Consider the following 6,751-nt stretch of genomic DNA (forward strand, 5'->3'; position numbering starts at 1 on the left):
TTGGGTTGAGGTGTTTTGATGATTCTTCAACTCTTTTTGGTCTTTCTTGCAACTTCCTCCCGGCCACTATGTTCATGTGTTTATGAAGTTCTACAAACTTCAATTTGTGGTTTTGTATTTTGTTAGGTCTACCTTTCAGCTCAGTGATAGTGTCATGGTATCCAACGTCCTTCTGGGGCACCTTTGGATAATAATGCTACAAATGGAGGACCTTATTTAGTGTGGAGGACTTTATTTCATGTGGTTTGCCACCGTTTTGTAATCCAGTGTCATTTAAAAAAGCAACAGATTGGATCAAATGGTTTGTATTTTTTATATTTTGTTATTTTATAAATTATCATCTTTACGTGGCAGGCTTTTAAAAAGAGCATTACAATCATAACCCTGATTAAAGTTGGCTTTATTATTTTTAGGTTACAGGTTAGAAGAAAAGACATGTCTATGAGTTGTATTCTATTACGTGTTATAAGTTAAAGGTGGTCATAGGTTAAAATGTTCAGCCATGGTCGAAAGCTGCCAAAATGCCAAAAAAAGTGATACTTTACCATAGTTGATCTTACTAAATTTGGAATTTATTAAAATCCAAAATACAAAAAGAAACCTAAAATGTAGAGTTGTCTCTATAAGAATATTATTATTTATACTTTACCATCATTGGCCTTATTAGTCCCTAACATCTAGCAATGGCATGGGACTATAGTAATTGATTTTTATGGCATTTGACATTAGTTGGTATTCACTTTTAGAAGTTTTTTTCTTTCATGTTTGTTATTTCCCTTCTCATTCAACTTCACATCTTATTTGGCTTCTTCTCGAGGCCGAAGAGGATGGACTATATGATATTTTGGGTTTAGACAGTTCATTTTTTTGAAATGTTTTGCACCAGGGAACTAATGTTAACATTAATTTGAGTTGCTATGGTTATTGAATTTCCATGGACTGCATGGTATAATAGAGGAACCATCACCCCTGCTTGTACTCCTGCCACCACTACCTATCACCGCTGCTTGTACGCTTGCCACGCTCCCTGCCACAACTTCAAGGTGCCATACACTCCTCTCTTCTGTTTACATGTAACCAGGTGTCCATTGAATGCATGAATTTTCTATCTCCAGAGCACCCAGTGGGAATGACAAAATTTATGGTGCATTGCATTTAGAAGTAGGTACAAAAGCAACAAATCTTATTGCAGGACTGGAAACTCGCTTGCCTTGCCATACAAGGGAATGATTCATGAAGAAAAAATATAGAAGTTACCTCGCCATACAAGGGAATGACTCATGAAGAAAAAATACAGAAGTTACCTAAGAGTAAAGACCTCCTGCTTCTACCCATCGCCAGTGCTCTGTGATTGATGCTTCCATTTCAATTCGAGTTACCTAAGAGTATCTTTCTTGCTTTTACTAATCCTTGTTCAATCAGCAGAAGAATTACCATTGGGTTTGACATTGCCATACATATGCGGGCCACGAAGAAGTATCAATCTTTTGTTCCACACCAGTCAGGCTACTGCAATTCCCTGAAGAGCCGGAGAAGATCATTATTCCATCCGGGCATCATATGACCACTGCCATGAGGCGAACAAGGGTGTGGAACCTACTAAGGTGGACATTAAAGAAAAGAAGAAATGCCCATGTTGCCATGGTCTTCCTGGTTCACCCTAGATTCCTAGTTTGGTCGCTTCATCCAAGAGTCCTAGTCTGGTCTGCTCTGTTATGCTCATCTCCTTTCGAAGCTTCTGGAGGCTATTTTTCTTTATCCTGGGAAAGAATCATTGGCGGTGGTCGAGGAAGGCATGGACATTGAGGGAGCAGTTGTGTCTCATATGCTCAGGTTACGCAAGATGCAAGTGTATCTATATGCTCAAGTCAGGAAGGAGAAATCCCAATTCACATTCAAGGAGAAATCTTGCAGATAGAGGAAGAGGTCAAATTGCCTGTGGAGGGCATTTCTGCATTATGTATTTTTGCTTCATATCTGGATGCAGTTTTAACTATTATTGTGCTCAAGGTTCTGCTTGTGATGAAGTCTAAGACAATTCAGAATTCGGTAACTATCGAAGGAAGAAGGCGTTTCCAAGCGAACACATTGGAACTTGTAAATCCATACCTCCGACACCTGGGAAGCATGCTCTTGGCATGCCAACGTCTCTTTTCAATTTAATTTAATTCACTTTATTATTTTATTTTTTAACATTCTCATACATTCGTACATATGACAAAATTTGTTTATTGAATGTATAGATCAGATTAAAAAATATCAGAAAAACTTGAGCGAAAGATCTAAGTTTAAATTCTAGAATCTACACCAATGTGCCATCACTATTTGCAGGAGACGAGACAAAGTCATATGGCCAAAAGGTAAGACTGATCGAAGGCTTGTTTTTATGGGTATGATATGTGATTCTTCCTTTTTAACATAAATTGAACCAGGCGAATCTAGGTAATCTTGAACATTCTCTATTAGAATCATTTATTTGACAAACAAATTGCTTTTGACTCATTGTTTGAAGGTTAGCATCCGAAAGAATCTGCCCATTTGGGTGTTGTGGTGTTCTCTCTGGCACAACTTGGCCCCCAACAAACTGTTTAAGTATTTATTTCGTTTGGATATCGTGGGTATTTTTTTTCACTTGTATCAGCATTGTCCTGCATCCGATTCCAACTACGTGCTTCCCTACAAACAGTTTTGGTATCACTACTTGCCCAAGTGGGGAGTCTGAATATCATATATAGTTGGCAGTCCATAACCTAGATGCAATGAGATGCTCTAGCACTTCCACACATGTCCAAGGTTGTAGGTAAAAATATAACCCAAAAACCTTTTCTCTAGCAGCTTTTGGTATGATCAGAAGGTGGTTTTGGGCCAAATGAAGAAACAAGTAATCCACGTCTATTTTGTGTAGGATTACAAGGTGTACGCAATCCTTCGGACCCTACTCCATGACCATCTTGTTGTGAGACACTAGATCCCATTGAAGTCTGCTCTATTTTATTTACTTTTCTGAGCTACGAAATAAGCATGTTTGCTAACACAAGTGTGATCAAAGCACATGGACCTACAGTTGGACTCCCTACTGAAGATGATATGGGTAACAGTGAAGTAGGTCACAATAGTATGTATGATTAAACTTTTGTAAAGAATCTTGTATCCTTCAATGACTTGCATATCATTTAGTTCGATAAACTTTTGTAAAGAATCTTGTATCCTTCAATGACTTGCATATCATTTAGTTCGATTTGCAACACTACTCGTAAATTCTCTTGTGACAGGGGGCTCCAGAGAAATGGACATTGATCAAAGCACATGGACCTGCAATTGGACTCCCTACTGAAGATGATATGGGTAACAGTGAAGTAGGTCACAATGCTCTTGCAGCTGGGAGAATATTTTCTCAAGGGTAAGCAATCACAGATTTTGTAAATGTCATGCTCTTGCATCTTGCAGATGGAAAAGTTTTCTAGGCATGTTCTTGTGTTCTCTCTACTGTTTAGTGAATCATAACTTCTTTTTGTGATCACTCAAGAGAAGTTCATGGATTGCAAAGAACTATTTAGTCTTCTTTGTACTAGTGGTTTCCATGAAGTTTTATCTAGTAAAACTTAGTCTTTATGATTTGTGTTTGAAACTGACCAATCAATTTTGACTAGTTGGAGAGAAAAGCAGGGTCATATATTATTCAGGTAAAATTTCCTAATGCGAAGGAACAAGCGTGAAATTGTATGTATCTATAATGGTCAGTCCATTTAAGGCAATGATCAATTCAAGGTGAAGGATTCCATATAAGCTTGATCACAACTTACGAAAATGAGATCATGTGTGAAGAATTACATGTTCTTGGTTTTTTTTTAAGCATCAAACCTTTCAATGCTTCTAGCCTTTGTACAACAATCGCCATATACGCTTGTCCATTTGTGAGTATCTGCACATGGAGTCAAATAGTCCTCCTTCACTTGTTCACTTTATTTACAACAACCTGCAATTAATGTCACTTAACTTGATGTTCTTTCCCCCTGTTCACATTTGATATATATCAATTATTTTAAAGAGATTTCATTTGTTTTCATCAGGCCATTTTGCACTATTATCATGGGATAATTTTCTTGAAACTAGTGAAGTAGCATGCTTGGCCTTTCGAATATTGTTTACTTTTATGTGGCTTGAAGAAGAAGAGGAATCCAACTTAGAAACGTGTTTGCTACCACCTACTAATTGCAAATGAGCTTGATCTTCTGTACTTATGCCATTGACTCTAGGTAATCTTGAACATTCTCTATTAGAATCATTTATTTGAAAAACAAATTTATTTTCACTCATTGTTTGAAGGTTAGCATCCGAAAGAATCTTCCCATTTGGGTGTTGTGGTGTTCTCTCTGGCACAACTTGTCCCCCAACAAACTGTTTAAGTGTTTCTTTCCTTTGGATACTATGGGTATTTTTTTTCACTTGTATCGGCATTTTCCTGCATCTGATTCCAACTACGTCCTTCCTTACAAACAGCTTTGGTATAACTACCAACCCAAGTGGGGAGTTTGAATATCATATACAGTTGGCAATCCATAACCTAGATGAAATGAGATGCTCTAGCACTTCCACACATGTCCAAGACTGTAGGTAAAATTATAACCCAAAAACCTTTTCTCTAACAGCTTTTGGTATGATCAGAAGGTGCTTTTGAGCCAGATGAAGAAACAACTAATCCATGTATATTCTGTGTAGGATTACAAGGTGTACGAAAGCCTCCACACCCTGCTCCATGACCATCTTGTTGTGAGACACTAGATCCCACTGAAGTTTTCTCTGTTTTATTTACTTCCCTGAGATGAAAAATAAGCATGGTTGCTAACACAAGTGTGATCAAAGCACATGGACCTACAGTTGGACTCCCTACTCAAGATGATATGGGTAACAGTGAAGTAGGTCACAATAGCATGTATGATTAAACTTTTGTAAAGAATCTTGCATCCTTCAATGACTTGCATATCATTTAGTTCGATTTGCAGCAGTACTCATAAATTCTCTTGTGACAGGGGACTCCAGAGAAATGGACACTGATCAAAGTGAAGTAGGTCATAATGCTCCTCTAGTGAAAATATTTACATTAATATTAGATTACTGAGAATATTGATTTATCAGTAGAATATTTTTATAGCAATTTTGTTGGGAGTTAGTCCACTGTTGTTTTTATAAACATTTGATGTACACACCTATTTAGTTTTATTGTATCTTTTAGGGTGACTAAATCTGATATATTGAATGTTCATTTGTTTTGAAGATATGGAAATGTTTCTTCTGTGGACGAGATACATCGGCATAGATATGAGGTGGGATAATTAACATCTGTGCTCCATAGTGATTTGGGACTTATGTTAGAGAATATTAAAAACTTCATTCCTGAAGCCTTTATGTAGCGAGTAAAGGTGTCACAACGTTGGATGGAAATGTCAAATGTTTTGACTTTTAATTTATTTCAGACCATCTAAAACATGCTTTCTTGTTGGTCAATCCTATCATGGTAGAAGACCTAGAAAAGGCTAAGCTTATGTTTGTGGGGACGGATGAAAGTGGTAATCGGATGGTTTGTATTGATGGATGCTTTGTTTCTTGAATAGATCATGGAGTTAGTAATTTGGCACTTGAAATGGATCTACTTCAGGTGATGATGGTAGCAGATCAACTTCTATTGCTTAAACCCAATCAACAAAATAACAACTGTTGAAACTATCTGGTGCTTCTAGCTCTTGACCTAGAACTAGAAAGGGTGCCACTGGCTTCTCTCCTTTTACTGATGCCTCTCTAGTGACCTAAGCCTTTGCCATTAATGGATGATGGGATGATGGGTATGCTAATGATAACTCTCAAGATGGAAGAGATGTTTGCTCGAATGTTGCTTTCTTTCTAGCAATTGGATCTGGAACTACTCGGTCACTCAAATATTTTGTCTTGACTTTAGTTGCTAGGTGGCCTTTAAGGCGAGGTGGTAACTTGGAATAGGGGCAACTGATTAAGCAACTGGATCAACTGGATCTGTTTTGCTACCTACGTATCTGCACCTACCCCTATAACCTCTACTTCTATCACCTATGCCTATGCTTTACTGAATAAGAAACTGGATCAACGGGCTCTGTTCTGCTACCTACATATCTGCACCTGCCCCTGTAACCTCTGCTTCTATCACCTATGCCTATGATTTGTAACCTCTGCTTCTATCACCTATGCCTATGATTTGTAACCTCTGCTTCTATCACCTATGCCTATGATTTGTAACCTCTGCTTCTATCACCTATGCCTATGCTTTTTATAGAAAAGATAACCATCTATGTTATGATTAGCTCAAATTGTTTGATTTCTATGGCAAAGCCATAATGCAAGGAGGTTATGAGGCCAAATCCATTGACCAAATTCTTGTATTTGTAAATAATATATTGAAATCTAGATTATTTGTTTGTGCAGTTATTCCATTTGTTCATAGTGTTTGGCACACATGATACAGGGTGTTCATTTACAAATATGTCTGTTTTTAATTGATGTGTGATCTATTTTAGATCTGGCTTGTTTTTTTGTGCAGTTATTCCACTTGCTAACAGTGTTTGGCACACATGATACAGGGTGTTCATTTACAAATATGTTTGTGCGTTCGTTCATTATCCTCTATACACCCCTATTGGATTGGCCAATTGATAGTCCTTCCCTATTAAGTATTGTGGGGTTTACTATAAGGCTAGTATTTGGATGATGGACTAAAGCAATT

The 6,751-nt window shown here is 37.4% G+C and overlaps 2 long non-coding RNA genes across 6 annotated transcripts; both read left to right on the top strand.

The window, feature by feature from the left end:
• The first annotated feature begins 960 nt into the window (after positions 1-960).
• On the top strand, positions 961-3,392 carry LOC149221180 (uncharacterized). The gene is made up of 4 exons (XR_016248812.1): positions 961-2,097; positions 2,244-2,360; positions 2,513-2,800; positions 2,906-3,392. It is a non-coding gene; the product is annotated as an uncharacterized LOC149221180 (long non-coding RNA).
• Positions 3,393-3,965: 573 nt separating this feature from the next.
• LOC149221181 (uncharacterized) lies at positions 3,966-6,380 on the top strand. 5 transcript variants are annotated; one of them, XR_016248817.1, is made up of 5 exons: positions 3,966-4,614; positions 4,720-4,933; positions 5,031-5,065; positions 5,276-5,324; positions 5,613-6,380. It is a non-coding gene; the product is annotated as an uncharacterized LOC149221181 (long non-coding RNA). The 5 variants fall into 5 exon arrangements; XR_016248813.1 differs by having other exon boundaries at positions 4,720-4,916; XR_016248815.1 differs by having other exon boundaries at positions 4,720-4,770.
• The last annotated feature ends 371 nt before the right edge of the window (positions 6,381-6,751 follow it).

Source organism: Pinus tabuliformis, chromosome Q (assembly GCF_031772625.1).
Source record: "Pinus tabuliformis cultivar Carrire ecotype Pingquan chromosome Q, CPIR1, whole genome shotgun sequence".
Lineage (NCBI taxonomy): Eukaryota > Viridiplantae > Streptophyta > Pinopsida > Pinales > Pinaceae > Pinus > Pinus tabuliformis.